General features: G+C 37.4%; 1 protein-coding gene across 1 annotated transcript in view; it reads right to left on the reverse strand.

Moving 5' to 3' along the window:
- ARHGAP32 (Rho GTPase activating protein 32) overlaps window positions 1-19,734 on the reverse strand; it is a 174,440-nt gene that overhangs the window by 137,355 nt on the left and 17,351 nt on the right. The gene's annotated exons all lie outside the window — the stretch shown is intronic.

Consider the following 19,734-nt stretch of genomic DNA (forward strand, 5'->3'; position numbering starts at 1 on the left):
TGCAGCTGTAAACAGGATGAGCTTGTCAAAAACTCAACCTGATAAAATGTAGCCAACAAAAGACGAAGAAGAAGAAAGGAGGAAGAAGAAAAAAGAAGGAAGAAGAAGGAAGAAGAAGAAGAAGAAAGGAGAAAGAAGAAGAAAGAAGAAAAGGAGAAGGAGGAGAAGAAAGAAGAAGGAGAGGAAGAAGGAGGAGGAGAAGGAGAAGAAGAAATTAACACGAAATGAACCAAATAGTGTCTATAAGCAATGGCTAACCTTCCTTTGAGGAAACAAAGCTCTGTTTGAATCTGGTTGTCTCCTTTACCTACTGCAAAGAAACAAACCCTGCTTGCAACAACCACATCTCCGTCTTGAATAGAACACCCCAAGCAGCAAACTCCTTGCGTTCAGTAACAACATGAAAATTTTACAACTGAAAAGTGTATCTGAAATAAAAAAATATTGGCTTGGCTCAATAGCAGAATGAAGATGACAGTACCTGGCATTAGACCAAAGAAAGTATCCAATCTGAAAAGATAGCTAAAATTTTTTTTAAAGATTCAAAAATATGAATGGACCCATAGATACCTATAGAGAAGAAATATATTAGCATAGGAGAACAAAACTATTTAAAGAAATAATTCCTGAAAACATTACAAATTTATTGAAATATATCTACAGATTCAAGATAAAAAAAAGAAAACCACAAAACCAAAACATAATAATCAAGCTCTTGAAACCAAATATAAAAGAATGATCTTTTGAGAGCAACCAGAGCAGGGGGAGGCGGGGGTGAGACATACTTCATATAGTTCAGTAATTTAAATGACTGGATTTCTCAACACTTATAAAATGCTGAAAGAACACTCAATCCAAAAAACTAAATCAAGTGAAAATATCTTTCAAAATTGAAGTAAAAATAAGAACATACTCAGGTGAAAAGGAATTTATCACCAAAAGACAGGCCCTAAAAGAAATGCTTGAGGAAGTTTTCCCTGTAAAGGAGAATGATACCAGGGTAGAACTTGAACCTTCAGGTTTAAAGGAAGGGCAACAGGAATGGGTAATTAATCAGATAAATGTAACAAATCATGAATATCCTCTTAATTTCTTTAAAACACATGTGCCAGTTCAAAGAAAATATTACAGCACTGTTTGATAAATATAGATATGATACTTAGAAAAACTACAACATAAAGGGGAAAATAAAGGTACCTACATGGTGGCAAGGTGGCCATAGTCCAATTCAGGTGTAAAATTAGTTTTAAGTAGAATATAAAAATTTAGAAAACAATACAGAAAAGGATAAAACACCCTGACCAGGTAGATTATCCTAGGAATGCAACACCTGAAAACAAAATAACAGTTCATCACAAGAAAGAGAGAGAGAGAGACAGAGAGAGAGAAAGAGAGAGACAGAGCCAGAGAGAGAGAGAGAGAGAGAAAATAATCATGTGATCATCTCTTAGAAAGTAAACACATTTTAAAAAATTCCAAACCAAACATCAGTAAACTAAAAATAGAAGAGAACATCCTTAATGTAGCATTTAAAAAGTATCAAGAAAAAAACTAAAGAAAACATGATACTGAATGGGAAAATATTTAAAGTTCCCCCTCACTATCAGCAAGGATGTATGCAATTACCACATCTATTCAACATCATTCTAGAGTGCCTAGCCACAAACAAGCAGAAAATAAAATTTTAAAACAATAGCAATATAATAACATTAAGAAAACATCAAATACCTAGGAACATATATAATAAAATATATAAAAGACCTTTACACTAAAAACTACAAACATTTTTCAAAACTTAAGAAAATGTAAATTAACACATTACACACATATATACACCTCATTCGCATAGATCAAATGATACAATACTGTCAGGGTGCCAGTTCTCCCCTGAATTATCTAGCGATTTATCTGTGTAAATTAGCAAGCTAATTCTAAAAATTTATATGGAAATGCAAAAAACATGGACATGCCAAGTCAAGGAGAGCAGAGCTGGAAGACTTGCTCTACCAGGTATCAAGATTTACTACAAAATTATAACTAAGACAGTATGGTATTTGCCCTAGAATAGAAAAATGGACCAATGGAGTCCATACAAAAATTCAGGCAGCAGCCAATAATATGGTCATCAGATTCATGACAAAGGCAACATTCCAATTAAGTCAGAAGGAGAGACAGTCATTTTAATATATGTACTAAGTCAATCAAACTTCTAAAGAATAAAAGTGAATGTTGATTCCCTATCTCATATCACACAAAATTCAATTTTAAATTAGCTCATAGACTGCCCCCCCCAAAAGTAAACATGTTCTTCTATACAATACCTTCATAACTTTGGAGTGGGCAAAGATTTCTTTAAAATAATAATTATAATCAAAGAAAAAATACTAATTATAATGAAATAAATTTTTAAGAAATTGGGACTTCACTAAAGCTACGCATGTGAAAAGGCAAGTCAGAATCTGAAAGAAATATGTGTGATATATATATATATATATATATATATATATATATATATGATAAAGGACTAGTCGTCGGCAGCCGTCCGTCTCGAGAGACGATGGTGTAGCTTCTTAAGAGTCTATCTGCACCGCCGAGAATGGCTGTGCAGTCCGACTCGGGAGTGACACGGTATCTGTCTCCTCCCATGTTGAATCGACATCTTGCGATGACGCTGGAGTGTCCTCTCCAGTGAAGCTGAAGCTACAGAGCCTGGGCAGGGTGATATGGAGGGTCTGCTGTTGCCCATGCAGCAGACCCCCCCTCTCTTCGCAGCTGAAGGATCCAAGGGAAAGACGGAGTCAATACAGCTTGGCTTCAGGTGCGCCGCAGGAGTTGCCGGTGTTGACTACAACGTCAAACCGCCTTAGGGACTCCGGCTCCGGATTTTCTGTCGGGGTTTACTCCCTTAGCCTTTCCCCTGAAGAGGTATGCCGCAAGGCAGCGGAGGTTTTTTGGAATCAGAGTTTTCCTTCTCTGTAAAGGACTAGTACCCATAAATAATTTATAAAGAACTTCCAAAATTCAATTTTTTAAGACAGGCAACCCAACAGAAGAAAAATGCATGACTTGAATGAACATATCACCGAAAAAGACATTTCAATGGCCAATATACAAATGAAATGGTGCTCAACATAAATCATCATCATAGAAACACCAATAAAAACCACAATGACATTCTTTTACATACACAACAGAATGCAGGCACAGAAAGTACATATCGTAGGATGTCATGTGTAGGAACAATGGTTGCCTCTGGTGGGAAACTACTTGAGAGGCATGCAAGGGAACGTTCTGAATTTCAGGAAAAGTTGTACCTTTAAATCTGTATGGTGGTCACATGGGAAAAGCAAAAGTGAAAACTCATCAAGCTCTACACGTAAGATTTGTGACTTCTTTGTCATTGTTAGTTATACCACAATGACAATTGATAGGAAAAAAAAAAATGTGAAAAAAACCAGACAACATGAAAATAGAAAATTATAGGTGCATTATTAAACAAAGATGCATAAAAACACACTAAACAAAATAGCAATCCAAATCTATCATTGTATTAATTTTTAGAAAAATATCATAACCCAACTGAATTTATCCCAGGAATGCAAGGACAGATTAACAATATAGAATGTATTATCAGTAATAATTAAAATTAATTAGAAAAACATATTAGATTGTTGCAAAAAGATGCAGGAAATTATCTGCTAAAACTCAAAACCTATTCATGACAACAACATCTAGTAAGACTTCTCACTGAAAATAGTAAAGACACATTTATCTCTGCTCTCAAACAAATATTACCAAAATAGTATTTTTTAATTTTATCATTTTGTTCTTATATTGGCAGAAGTAAAAAGTGCCACATTAAAGTAATTCTTTTCAGGACTACCTCTAGTAACTGTGAAAAAGAGAGACAACAAGCCAAAATGGAGTCACTTGTGCTAAAACCACAGGCCCAAACTGAGCCTTAATATGGAACCTTATTGCACATTCAGTCTCTCCCAGGAAAGTAATCTTAACCAGTGAGTTTGGGATTTTCTGGTCAGCACCATTGAGGTGATCCACCACATAAACCCTTTCCATCCACCAAAGGAAGATTAATTAATCCCTTCTTTCTCTCTCTCTTTCCCGTTGGCCTGTAAAAGCCCTACTTTTTATACAGCACCTCAACACTCTTTCCTACTTACTTGGTGGCATGCTGCCCAGTCACAAAGCATTCAAAAAGCCAATTAGATCTTTAAAATTACTCAATTGCATGGCAAGCCTTACAAACTCAAGAGACCTAAAGTAACCACATAGTTTGATCTGAAATGAAAACTTACTAACTAAAAGGTAGTCATGACAAGTAGGCATGCCCTAGACTGGTATCTTCCTTGACAGAAGTCCATCTTTACCTTACCTGAGCCTGTCCATTGTTGTTTTGCATCTACAATAGAATGCCTTTGGAATGTCAGAGTAATCCCCTTTTTCCATACCCCTCAGGGCTCAATTTCCCACTAAAACATGAGACCACAGAACTGAGGCAGGATAGTAAGAAGCTGCTATGAAAATTCCTTGGGAAGTGGAATGGGGAAACTGAGACAATTAAATGGCCAAGCAATTCACAGCCAGATAATAAGTCACAAGGTCTTATCTTCCCTAACCAAGGACACCTAGGTTTACACATTCCAGACCTTGCTGGGGCAGATCTGCTCTCTCTGCAGTGACACTCTTGAACCAGAGAATGACTCTGACCCCTCTAGACACTCATTTTGATGCATCAACGTATTAAAGGACATGCCTGAAAAGCTGATGAATATTCTATTGAGACTCTCCCCTAAGAACTCCCCTAAAATTCTTGCCTTTGGGAAAGAGATAAAAACCCTTAAGACAAAGGCGACAGTGTGCCTAGAGCTCACCTGTGCCTTTCCCGCCTTCCTTCCTCAGATGTGTATCTTTGTTCTCCTTTGCCTAAGCTCTAAGGGCCCCGAGGAGACTTGCAACCAGGGAAGGAACGGGCGGCAGCAGCTCATCCGGGGCTAAGCCCCTGAATCTGTCTCCAAGGGCCCTTCACTTGCCTGACTTTTCAGTGAGTCAAAAGGGAGCTCCACCTCGGCTCACTCCTGCTGCTGTGATCTTGCCTTTTCTCTCTTAAGCCCTTCCCTGCTTCACTGTCTCCAGCTCTAGGAAACGTGCTCTCAAAGTCACCCGGATTGTGTTGTGAAATTCTTCCTGCATGAAGTCAAGAGCGCACACGTTCCAGACCGTGCCAGGGCAGAGCCGCTTCAGTCCCAGTCTCTTTTCGATGTGTATCTTGTTCTCCCACATACCATCCCTAGATGCTTTAAATGTTAATTGTTAACTCTCCTATTCCCACCAGTGTAAAAGGCGTACGTATCTCTGTCTTACTTTTTATCCGATCTCAGGGATTCCCCCACTGTGCTCTCTCCCGCCTCCCTAATCTACCACCAATGGATTTCATGTGACCCCCTTATGTCTTCTCCTTAGATTCTGATGTATCACATGAGGTGCTGCAGAACTGTCTGGAGCATTTTCTCAATTGTTTAAGATTTTGCTTCCCAGCAACTGTTGTCAGTTTGGCTCAAATAAATTCATAAAAATTCTTACAGGTTTGGACATTTCTTATGCCAACAGGACAAAGACCAAATATACATGAGAAATGTATTTTGGTCATCTGAACAATCAAATATTATATTTGCTATAAATCAAAAAAGCCAAATAAAACAAGTGAACCTAATCAGTTTAAACTGGAGGCTTAATCACATAGAGCAATGACTTCAAAAGAGAGCAGTGCAAAGTAAAAGATCACAAGAGGGATAAAACCTAGAGGTGAAAGGAAGCAAACTGTTTTCACTAATATTTGCACTGCTATTTTGAAACTATTAAAATGTTAACGATTAAAGCTAGCTAATGTTAATGTCAAAACCCAAGGTTTGTATTTATACAAACATAAATCAAAAGACCAAGTAGAAACCTTACTCGCTTCCTTTGTGGGGGGCTGGCGAGTAGTGGGGTGTACTTACTATGAGGCTGCTAGAATGACAAAACTAATGCAGAAGGCCTACTGAAACTTAAGTTACAGCACAGCATATATTGCGCTGGCCAAAAGGTTCATTTACTCTTTTCTGTAGGATGGCTCTAGTGCTTAGTTGTCTTTAACTTCCTTAGAAACAACTCAATTAGACTGTATTGTGACAGCTGTCACATCAGTGTGCATTAAAAAAAAAACATCAAAATTGGTGAGTTGTTGTGCAGCCATTTTAATACTGAAGATAGAAGATATGCAACATTTTTGGTATATTATGCTTTATTATTTCAAGAAACAGTAAAAATGCAACTGAAATGCAAAAAAAAAAAAAGATTTGCGCAGTGAATAGAGAAGGTACTGTGACTGATCAAATGTGCCAGAAGTGTTCTGTGAAGTTTCTAGGTACTATTGACATTCTGGCCAACTAATTCACTAATTCTTTGCTGTGGGGCTGTCTTATGCATTGGAAGATGTTTAGCAGTGTCCCCTGGCCTCTACCCAGTTAGAAGCCAAGAGCAAGAGACAGGCAACATACTCAAAATATCCAAATCAGTAAAGTTATTAGAAAAATGAAAAATGTATTATCTTGTATTTTAAGAAAAAACTAAACAGACTCATTGGACAAGCCAAAAGCTGAGTATTTTGTGATATACCCATTGTTAGGATTTTAAAGTGGAAATTCAGTATTAATACAGTTAGACTTATTTGAAGCTGATTAAATACTCAAGAATGTTTAGCAAGTGTCAATTACACTGCAAATTACTCTGCAACAGGAAGGCAGCAGCTCATAGGGCTCTTTCGTTCCTAAATTTCTCAAAGTTTTCATAAAAGACAAGAATATGACATTCATCAAATTTATGGATAGAAGATAAATTAAAAGGGTATTAATACTCTAATGACAGAATTCAAAGTGATTTTATTTTAACAGGCTGCAAAGACAAACTAAAATGATTATGAAGTTCACCAAGAATAAAAATTAAAGCCCTGAATTTATATTCAAAACTCAATCATATAAGTATGGTGGGGAGAATACTTTGTTTGACAAAAATTCAAGTAGCAAGATCAAAAGCCTCTAGTTTAGCACAAGCTAAATGTAAGTCAAAAGTATATCATCACTGATTAAAAAAAAAAAAAAAGCTACAGCAGTCTGAAAACTGTGTCAAGTGTTTAACAAGTATAACAAGGCAAGTATTTGTTTCTCCATAATTTGAACTATTAAACCACATAGAGGTCAGTTCATCCATTTCAGGAAAACAATTTGACATTGAAATCTGCAAAAACAAGAACTGGCAAGATTAAATCCCGTCTGCTTCACCGCTCACTAAATCCACAAAAATATTCTACCATTCCTGCCACTGGTACAGATCTTTGAAGAATCTTTCAATGCCTATTCTCTGGACCCCAAATCCAAGGGAAGACATAACCCTGACTGGGTCCCTGGGAAATGATGAACAGCAGCGTAACACTGCGTCCTGATACACCGCCACTGAGCTGGCTACTTCCACAGTCACCCGCCACCGTGCCCACCCCGTTTGTATCACCTATGTGTGTGACCGCCTTCTCCAAAAGACTATAAAATCCACCTTAACAGGTGTGAGCAAAATGCTAGTGGATATTAAGATTTTTACCTAAGGAAAAAATACAACATTGGAAGATGCTGAACATACAACCACAGAACTGAACGAAATATCACTCAGCTCTTCCACTGCAAAGCGGAAACTGAGATCAAGAAGGAAGAAGCAATGGGTCTAGTCACAGTTCTAAAATTAAATTCTTATCACAGAAACGACTATATCTAATATGTTAGGATTGTGCAAAAAAAGAAGTTCAAAGGCTATCAAATTTTTAATGAAAAGATTACAATGATATATATATATCCTATCAAAATATGAAAGACTAAAAATGTTTGATTAAAAAGATATGGCACAAAAGACACTACACATTACTGCCTAGAATATGAATTAACAAAATCCTTTTATATTCTTTAGATAATTCTCTATAGTAAAAAAAAAGGCAAAATTCATCATAAAGATATTTATCAAAGTGAAGAATATAAAACAAACTCAAAGTCCCATCAATTAATGAAACAGCAACAATACATCCTGTATTGTTTATTACGATTTTTTCATTTAACACCAATTACAATACATTGTATACATAAATTTCTCCCGGGCAAGTTTTATGAAATATCAGTGGTTTTAAAATTTCTGAAATATTTGTTATTTCCATCAACTAATGTTATCACATATGTTAACTATATTATGAAGTATAAATAACAGAGAGAAACTGTATAACGCCATGGAAAGAAAAATTCTAAAGAGAAACCCCAACAAGATTCGTACCTTCTGGCTATTCAAACATGAACTTGAGTAATGCTGGGAAAGAGATAGTTCAGATATAATTAAAGTTCCAGGTCAGTTGATCTTAAAATAGGAAAATTATCTGAGGAGCCCTACTTCCGTAGTCTCCCAGGGCTCCTGCTGAAGCATCTCTCCCAGGAGCGTGCTGTCCCTGAGAAGGCAAGCCCTAGAGTTAGGAGCAAGTTCTGCAGGTGGAGAATTAAGTGCAGATTCTGTAGGTGGGGCAGGTCACTGGTGGAAAGCACAGAGCTGAGTCAGCACAACAGACATCTCTCCCTCTCCCTGGCCACCACGTATTTCACTGTGCACGCCGCAATCTGTTCCATATCTCGTTTTGCAGATCTCAAAACCCTCACTATTTTCTCCAAAGGGAAACTTAATTCCTTTCCCTCCTCACAACACTGTTATTTAATCCCCCTTCACAGGTGTCCCTACACTATGTCCACAAGCTAGTCATTTTCAGAGATCTTTTCCTTCCAGTGACACTTCCCATAATGTACAGTGGAAAATATTCAATTTTCTCTTAAATGCAGCACTTTAATAATAAAGTAGAATGCCTAAGTTAAGTGGGAAGGAAAGAAGAAATAAAATTGTACATGGTTTACAATTAGAAATCACATTTCCGGGCGTGATGGGAAAGAATACATCAACAAAGAATAATTATTTGAAAGTAACAATTTGGAGAGTTTTATGTAAGATAATCATGTTTATATGATGTTAAATTTAAAACTCTGCATTGTAAAAAATCGTGAAAGAAATATTGCAAAATAATTTCACTATGGTGGGAAATGGGACTTGGGGTGACAGTCTCTTTTTTTCCTGCCTTTTCTATATAAGCATGTTTTGTTTTTATAGAAGAGGGAGAAGGCTTTATGACGTAAGTCAGAAAAAGAGAAAGCAAGCTAGCTATCTTTTTCCACCTCTGCATGCAACCTACCTTACAGCAACAGTTTTCAAAGGCGTAAGAAACCGTCATAAACAAATGAGATGATATAGTCTGTATAACTGTAATGGGCAAAACTAGGTATTCACATTTAGGGAAGAACAAGAACAATGATGGGATGTACCCATGTTATGGTTAAAAAATGGATTTTTTACTAACATTGAGCCAAATTATGAAGTATCTGGTACAAGTTAGAACCACAGTAGAGACACCAATCAAAGCAGAAAAGAGAGGGAGAAAGTACCAGTGCCTCTCATTAGCCAAACCCAGGCAGATTTCTGCTAGGAAGGGGCCCAGGAAATGCAGTTTGCAGGGATAAGCCTCCTGCAATAGAGAGCAAAGCTCCAGGGCAGAAACATTCCAACCCTAGGTCCGTGTCCGTCATTACTAAACAATGAAGATATAATTGTATATATAGTATAATACCAATCATTTAAAATATACGTTGTTTTATATAAAATGTCTTCATACTTTGAAATGGTGCAGCAGCCAAATAACATATACATACACACATATATGCACATAAGCACATATGTGTACACATACATATATACAATCACCTGAATAAACAAGATTGTGATACTAAATTTGTATTGTGAATAAAGACAAACTAAGCAAAATGAGTAGTTAATACTTCAGAACAATAAAGGTGGATCTGAAGTCATTATAGAAAAATCTACAATAACATCACTCGATAAGCATTCACAAAGGACATGAAAATGCAATCGATGTAAGAACATACATTTTTTTAAAGATTTCATTTATTTATTTTTAGAAAGAGAGGAAAGGAGGGAGAAAGAGAGGGAGAGAAACATCAATATGTGGTTGCCTCTCATGCGCCCCCAAGTGGGGACCTGGCCTACAACCCAGGCATGTGCCCTGACTGGGAATCGAACTGGTAACCCTTTGGTTTGCAGGCCGACAATCCATTGAGCCACACCAGCCAGGTCAGAATATACTACTATTAAAGTGGCCCAGGAAATGTCCCTTTCTTCATGGAACAAAAAAACCAACACAACACTCATAGGGGCCCTAACCAGGTAGCTCAGTTAGAGCGTCATCCAATATGCCAAGGCTGTGGGTTTGATCCCTGGTCAGGGCACATATAAGAATCAACTAATGAGTACATAAATAAGGGGAACAACAAATTCATTCTCTCTCCTACCCCCTTTTCTCTCTCTTCCCCACCCCATCTTCTCTCTATCTCTACCTCTTTCCCCTACTTCCTCTCTAAAAAACATTTTTAAAAATATGCATGGGGAAAGAAAGTCTGGATCAAAACCTTCTCTTCGTAAAAGGCTAACAAAAAATATCTGGAAATAAAAAGGGAGAAAATGGTGACTTTCCTCCACTTTTCACTGTTCTTCTCTTTAACAGACTCAAGTCTTATTTATTATATTCCCTTTATTATTTGTACTCAGAATTTGAAGAACACAACAGCATTCAGCTGTTATAAATAATACTTCTTGATAACGATAAAAATAAAATCTCTGCTTTAAAATACAGTAGTCAAGGGGGAAATCTTTGGCCTCTTAGAAAAAAATTGCAGGAGTTGCCTTAATGGCAGCAGGGCTGTATATATGATACGCATACACACGATCACCTGAAAATGAGGTATTTGAATGCGAAACTCGTTCTGTCAAGGAAGGCAAACAGGACTGCCAGTTTCCAAATGCAAACACAGTTTAATCATAGTAAATAAATGCAACAAATATCTTTAATGAAACATGTTTACAGAATTTTAATTAGTCTAAGTATTATTCCCTTTCTTACCAATGAACAAGAGACAATGGGGTAAAATGTAATAATAACCATCCCAATACAACAGAAAAGCTAAATTTATTAAACCTACCGTATATCACATTATCACTAAAGTGGTTCTTAAAAAAATAAGTACATCTCAAAGAAATTCAATTAACTAAGTCATCTATGTATTTTCAAACCGTTTTGATGCAGCAAAATCCCCTTGATGTTAAAAACATATTACAAAACAGTTTTCTTTATTTAATTCCTCCAATATAATACAGTACCTGGAATTCCCAATGTGCAAGTGCTAAAAAGCAGAAATAGGAAGCAAAGAAGGGCACAGCTAGATTTAAAAAACAATATAGTTATTCCTATTTAATTCTGATGGGGAACATTAGGATAGAACACTAAAGCAAAAAAAAAAAAAGATTTCTGAAACTGATTATAAAACTAGTTCTTTTGCAGCAACGACATCACCTTTAAAGTTTACTTTTATTAGAAAATATGTCCTCAGAGAGAATCATGCAACATCTGGGAAAAAAATTATTCAAGAGAAATGTTCAAAATAACTTAGGAAAAATTAGCAAGTGCCATTAATGTAATAATTACAAATTCTCTGTTAGGCAACAGCCAGATAATCAACTTAAAAATTAACATACTGACATATCAGTAAAATTTTTAAATTTCTGAAGTTTCTATTTTTCTATAATGGACATTCATCTAGTCCTTCTTCTCACTTCTACCTGCCCCAATCATTAAATATAATCCTACTGATTCAGCAGGTATTTACTCTGCTGAAAATATGGGGTTTGTTTGTTGTATATAATTTTACAAAACATTTTATAAAAATGTTCCTAGGAAAACCTAAAAACAGCCTACAATTAACTTAATAGGTACTTTATTCAGGAAAATTAGTGCTATTCTTCTGTACTATTAGAAATGGTCTGTTCCTATACTTGAATTTTGTACACAAGATCTTATCATAAAAATGTGCATACAATGTTTTAAAACAGAGTATAAAAACATAAACTATAAATTCTTTCTGGAATAGGCCGGGCAATGACTAGAAGAAGGATAGAAGGGAGAACAAAGAGCCACAAAGCACTTAATTGAAAATTTTCAATTAAAGGAAGACAGGGCAAGATTCTAGACTATCCAAGACCCTCCAGTTCAGATCTGTAACAATAATTATTCTTCTAACTGTACTTTTCTCAAATATTTTGTTTAAAAAATTTTTGAAAAGCCATGTAATAAATTCTATCTGTAAAAGTGTTAAATAGCACAATGTAGTTTTTAGTTTAATAATTAATAATAAAATGCTGGGTTTAAGATCACTTCACCAGTTCAAAAGATTTTAGGTGTACCCTTATAAAACTACCGGTTTTCAACACTTTTTAATATATAAAATTAACAATTTCATACAATTCAACCTAATATATATTCCAGAATCCCCAGTAGTGCATTAATTATCTTCAATAGTTAACACCATTTAATTCATGCCAGAGAATTCCCCCAATCTTCAGCCAGAACAGAATAACCATGTAATGGAGTGGGCTTAGAGTTGTTTATTAAAGAGCTTTGTATAATATACTGGCAAAAATTCAAAATCTGGGCTTTGCATGTTAATCAACGGTTGCATTTGTGATTGTTCACAAAGCAATACTAAATAAAAGATTCAGTTTTTAAAGACTGTGAAATAATAAACATCATCAGCGTCTCTGAATTATAAGTAAAATTCACCCATCAGTCAAAATAAAGTTAAACCACACAGTAATAAAGAGCTAAAGAAATTCATTGAAAGAGAATGTGCAAAGACTATTTTTCTTTTATTCAAGTTGCAACTGTTTTTATAACTGATGGATAAAAGAACTCAGTGTAAGGATAGGGAATGGACAGCTATCAATCCAAGGAGCAATACACAAAATATTCACCTCTTCCAAGATTACCTCTTCAAGATTATTCAGGAAGAATAATCAGTCCTCAGTCCTCTTTAGAAAGCAGGCGACAGAGGGGGGAAATGATCCATTTACAAAGGGTACTTTTGAAAAGTCTAAGAAAAATGTAATGGTCTCCCTTTTGTTTTAAAAGGGAAAGACAAGAGAGAAGGGGAAAAAACAAGAAGAAAAAAGAAAATTCATATTAACAGCCAACAAATGAGATAAATAAAAGCAAGAAAATTCAGGGCATCCTTAAGGAAAAACAAGTTGTTCAATCTGTCCAGAGAATGACAATTTCATTCATTCGCAAAATAGTTACCAAGACTATACTATGCCAGGCACAGGTGACAGAACAGTAAATGTAAGTGACAAAGTGCCAATATTCAAGGAACCTACAATCTAATGGAAATAAAAGACAATATTCACACAAATATTCAGTATGGAGAAAACTAAAGCAGCATTAGACAGAGAGAAGAGGGCTGGGTTATTATTTCATTGAAGACAGTGAGGACAGGCAGAACTTACCTGTAGCATTTGAAGAGAGAACAGAAGCAAGAAACCAACTTTGTCAAATCATGCAGGGAAAGCACTTTCAGAAAAAAAGAATATAAACACCCAGAGTGGGAGAACACATGGCATCTTCAAGAAATCAACAGTAAAGAGGTCAAATGTAAATGGAGCAAAATGATCAAGTAAGGCAGGCTTTTGTCTTTCACGGAAAATTCATTGAAAACACTTCATTTGCAATAAATACAAGGTTTTAAACCTGGGGGACTGAAATAAACTTAATGTTATAAACACTATCTGTAAAGTTAAAAAGATGCTCACTTCAAGGAGTAGGAAAGATGATATTTAGTGCCAATCTATGGCGCACGGTTTCTACTGGACCTTCAGCTGGGAAATGAGTTCTTACAGGCTAGAGATAGGGACATGGAAGTCATCAGGATAGGGACAGCACTCAAATCTGCAGGGGCAGTTCAGAGAACTGGGAGGAAACACGTGTAAAGAGACATAAGTACAGACCCCGGTGCATGCCTGCTTTTAGCAGGTGGGAAGAAGAGAGACAGAGGAAAAGAGCTTCAGGAGTGAATCTCTGAGAGAGAGAGAGAGAGAGAGAGAGAGTGTAAGAGAGAGCGGGTGCGTGTGCTGGCTCACGCACCAGGATATGTCGGTGAGAGGAAGGGGGAGAAAAGGAGGCAGAAAGGAGGCAGAAAGGGGAGAGCGTGTGCATGGATACACACACAGTGTTGAGAACACCAAGGACTAATTTCTTATCTCCTGAAATGTTTCAGCATTTTGGAAGTTCAAAATGTATCCTGTTTTAATTTTGATGACTCTAGTTGTTAGTAGATGTGAGCACTTTCACCCAGGACCACTGATTTTATTTTATCAATAACAATTTCATTTGTTACAACATGACCTACTTTAGCCCTGAGCTTTGAACATATTAATTTTAATAGAAAAGACAACAAGTGAGAAACTGTTCATAACAAAGGAAATTTGAGAAATAACAAGATATATTCTGAGAACATTGAAACGATGAATGCTAAAAATAAAATGAGGGAAGAAACACTAGGAAGTATGTTGATCAAAAATGGTAAAAGATTTCCTCTATTTACATCTTTTATTTTAAAAGATCCTAATATTTACTATAATTTATTGTTAAATTACTACAAATAAATAGTTTACTCTTAATTTTTAAGAACCTAATTTCTTATCATATTTCTTAAGACACTTAGTTATTTTGTTACATCAGAAAAGGAGAGCTCTATTTTAGGTTTTGTTCTTTTTGTTTTTGATTTAAAAATGACTCATTAGAACAGACCAAACACTAAAAAGGGGACTAAAAAAGTAAAAAAGAGCTCCAGGACCAGATAGTTTCATTGATAAATTCTAACAAACATTTAAAGAAGAGTTAGTATCAATCCTTCTCAAAATCTTCCAAAAAGTAAGAGGGAACACTTCCAAAGTCACTTTTAAGGCCAGAATTTCCCTGATACTAAAAGCAGACAAAGAAGCCATATGAATATTACAAGCCAATACCCCTGATAAGCACAGATGCAAAAATTCGGAACAAAATATTAGCAAATTGAATTCAAGAGTACATTAAAAGGATCATACACCATGAACAAATGGGATTTAATGCATAGATTCAAAAAGAGATTAATATCCACAGACCAATGAATGTGGAACACCACAGTAACAAAATGAAGGATAAAAATCATGGGATCATCTCAATAGATGCAGCAGAAGCATTTGACAAAATTCAACATACATTTACCATAAAAGCTTTCAATAAGGTGGGTATAGAGAGAAGGTACTTCAACATAATAAAGGCCACATATGACAAGCCCAGTTAACATCACATTCAAAAATGAAAACTAAAAGCTTTTCCTCCAAAATCAGGAGCAAGACAAGGGTGCCCACTTTCTCTCACTGCATCTATTCAACATGGTACTGGAAGTCCTAGCCAGAATAATTAGGCAAGAAAGAAGAAATAAAAGGCATCCAGTTTGACAAGGAAGAAATAAAACTGCCACTATTTGCAGATGACATATAGGAAACCTTAAAGGTAACATCAAAGAACTGTAAAAACTAATAAATAAATTCAAATCTGGAGGATACAAAGTCATCGCACAAAAATCAGTTGTGCTTCTCTTCACTAATAACAAACTATCCGAAAGAGAAATTAAGAAAATAATCCCAATTACATCAAAAAGAATAAAATATCTAGGAGTAAATTTAACCAAGAAGGTGAGAGACCTGAACACTGAAAACTATGTCACTGATGAAGGAAATTGAAGAAGACACCAAAAAAATGAAAAGATATTCCATGCCCATGGATTGAAAAAATACTGTTAAAATGCCCAAATCTAATGCAATCTACAGATTCAGTGCACCCTCTATCAAAATTCCAAAGGCACTTTTCACAGGTAGAAGAAACAACCTTTTTGTATGGAAACACACAAACACACCAATCAAACAGCCAAAGCAATCTTGATGAAGAAGTACAAAGCTGGAGATATCACGCCTCCTGATTTCAAACTACATTACAAAACTCTAGTAATCAAAACCTTACAGTGGTGGCGTTAAAACAAAAAACAAAAAACACATAAATCAATGAACTAGACTAGTGAGCCCAGGAAAAAATCCACATAAATGTAGTCAATTAATTTATGAGAAATGAGCCAAGAATATACAATAATTGAAAATAACTTTTGAGTATATAATGCCTATGAAATACAGCATGAGCAAATAATATAAAAGCATGGCTATCTTTCCATTAGATAACTGAACATAAAATCAGGACTGCTCTTTATAAATTTGGATCCATCCCAAACCCCTTGTTATTCAAAGGCAGAAAAAATTAATTGCTTGCTTTGTGACTTTTCCTCATCATGTCCACTTAAATTAATTCAAATTATACCTCAAAACAAATGGTCTAATAAATGATATGTGAGATCTGTCCAGGAAAAGTCCAACCATTGTTAATATAACAAGGACGGTTTGCATGACATCAATGTAACCTGGCAGGCAAGGACAGTAGACTAGAATGCAAATGTGTGAACAATGACGACTTTACTGTACTAGTTAGTGGAGGTGGTAGATGCCATTGAGTGAGCTACTGTGTGGCTGTTGCATTCAAAATGACTGAGTGAGCAAAGCGACAAATCTGCATCAGATTTTGCATTAAGCTTGAACATTCCTCTGCACAAACTATTCAGATGACTCAGAAGGCCGCAGCTACGGGCAACTGGTGATTAGCTGCTTCATCACAACATGCCCACTCATGCATCACATCTCATGCAGTTTTTTTGCAAAACCCCAAATCACTCAGGTGACTCAGCCCCTCTACAGCCCATATTTGGCACCCTGTGACTTCTGGCTTTTCCCAAAACTAAAATCAGCTTTGAAAGGGAAGAGATATCAGACCATCAATGAGATTCATGAAAATACGACAGGGCAGCTCATGGCACTTGGGAGAGCTGTGTGAGGTCCCAAGGTGCCTGCTCGGAAGGGGACTGAGGCGTCCTTGTCCTGTGTACAATGTTTCTTGTATCTTGTATCTGCTTCAATAAATGTCTCTCTATTTTTCATAGTGTATGGCTGGATACTTTCTGGACAGACCTTGTATACAGCCTGTGACATTTTAATATAACCCACCATATGATAACAAATACCACTTTCTTCCCATTTGATAAATTCAATGCAGATTTCTTGGACGTTATAAGTCGTCGTCGTCGTCGGCAGCCGTCCGTCTCGAGAGACGATGGCGTAGCTTCTTGAGAGTCTATCTGCACCGCTGAGAATGGCTGTGCAGTCCGATTCGGGAGTGACAATCCCTGCTGCACTTGGTACAGGTGAAGGCAGATGGCTGTTGTTGCTGCTGCTGACGCTGCTTCCGCCTCGATCTTTTCTGGACCGCCTCCTCGTTGCGCGCAGCCTCCGCGCGTGACGTACCTTGCCTGACCGCGAGCCTCCAGGCTAGGCGGTCATCTGCTTGAACTTCCCATGTGTTGAGATTGATGGAGCATTGTGTCATGTCCTTTTTGCAGATGTCTTTGAACCGCAGTTTTGGGCGCCCTGTCATCCTCTTGCCTTCTGCTAGCTCGCCGTAGAGGAGGTCTTTGGGGATACGGCCTGCATCCATTCTTTTGACATGGCCGAGCCACCTGAGGCGTCTCTCGCTAAGAACTGCATGCAAACTGCTCATATTGGCTCGCTTCAGCACCTCGGTGTTGGGGACCTTATCCTGCCAGGCGACATGCAGGACGCGTCGCAGGCACCTCATGTGGAAGCTGTTGAGTTTCCTTTCGTGCCTTGCGTAGGTGGTCCACGTCTCGCTGCCATAGAGGAGAGTGCTGAGTACGCAGGCTTGGTAGATGCGCAGTCTGGTTTTCTCAGTGAGGCTGGAATTGTTCCACGCTCGCCGGTTCAGTCTGGCCATAACTGTGGCTGCCCTGGCGATTCTCCGGTTGACCTCCAAGTCGACTGACAGAGAGCTCGAGATGGTGGACCCGAGGTAAGTGAAGTCGTTGACAACCTCCAGGGTGTATCCGTCGATGGTGATGCATGGGGGAGTCCCCGTGCCTTGAGCCATAACGTTCGTCTTCGTCAGGCTGATGGCTAGTCCGAACTCCTTGCATGCGTGGGAAAGGCAAGTGACTAGCTGCTGGAGTCCCTCTTCGGAGTGTGATGTCAAAGCTGCGTCGTCGGCGAAGAGCATCTCACGGATGAGCACCTCTTTGACTTTGGTCTTGGCTCGTAGACGGGCCAGGTTGTAGAGCTTGCCATCGGATCTGGTGTGAATGAAGACACCCTCGCTGCAGTCCTTAAAGGCGTATTGGAGGAGCATGGAGAAGAAGATTCCGAACAGCGTAGGCGCGAGGACGCAGCCCTGCTTTACTCCGCTGCTGACTGGGAAGGCCTCAGAGGTTGCGCCGTTGTAGGACACCGTGCTGTGCATGTTGTCGTGAAAGGACATGACCACAGCAAGCAGATGTGGTGGACAGCCAATCTTCCGTAGCAAGCTGAAGAGTCCGCTTCGACTGACCAGATCAAACGCCTTCGTGAGGTCGATAAAGGCGAGGTAGAGTGGTTTATGCTGCTCGTTATAAGAACGAGCGAAAAAATGTGGAAGATTTAAAAATGGGTAAAAGAGATTATTGAATATCCTTTTAATGGAATGCTGGCAACTCTGGGGATTAACTGATTCAACAGGGGTAGGTGGCTTGCTTGTGTTTGCCTAGGGTATTTTACACCTCTGCAGAAAAGTTAACTGTAAAAAACTCACAGCACAAATCATTTCAGACCATAAAAATTCAAACTACGTCCAGTGGGATGGAACAGCTTTGCCAGTCTCACACCCATTTGCATCAATGTTAGCATGATTGATCTGGAACAGTAAAGGACTTTGAATTCTCCTTTGAACCAGTTGTAACACTTGACTGATCCCTTCATTAATTATTGAGTTAAATATCTTTAGTATGTGTTCATTTTATGTTTTTATGAGAGCATGATTATATCTTCCTCTAAAATTTATCCTTCAGTAAAATAAATGCAAAATGAGCCCTATGCCTCCTCAGAGAGCTCACAATATAGTAAGCGAGATAAATACATTCATAGCCAACTAGAATGAGATTTAGTATTACGATAGGGATATGAACAACAAATAAGAAGTAAAATAAAATCATTTTCTATCTGGAAGGTTGAAGAAAGCCTTACATCTTAAGTTACAATTATATAATAATGCAGAGAGGAATAAAAAAAAAACTAAGGCCAATCCAGCCCACTGCCTGTTTCTATACAAACCATGAGCGAAAAGTAATTTTAACATTTTTAAATGTTTGGGGGAAAATGATCAAAAGAAGCATGATTATCTAATGATACGTGAAAATTACGTGACAATTCAAATATCAGTGTCCACTAGGAACATTTCCTGGAACACAGCCACATTCGTTTATGTGTTATCTATGGCTGCTCCCACATTCCAATGACAGTGCTAAGCGGCAGTAAGCAACCTTGTGTGACACTCATCAATTCACACTGCTTTTCGGCACACCATAAATTGCAGTACTGAGTTATAATTCAACAGCATTTTAAGTTCCACAGGCATCACTGTACCACATTTTTAAATTACAAATTTGTACAGATCATGTAAAAATAAGCAAAGAAGTGCTAAGTGGACGTCAAATGTCATGCTTTTATGGCACAGAAGAGTATGGC

Source organism: Furipterus horrens, unplaced genomic scaffold (genome assembly GCF_987537825.1).
Source record: "Furipterus horrens unplaced genomic scaffold, mFurHor1.1.pri manual_scaffold_11, whole genome shotgun sequence".
Lineage (NCBI taxonomy): Eukaryota > Metazoa > Chordata > Mammalia > Chiroptera > Furipteridae > Furipterus > Furipterus horrens.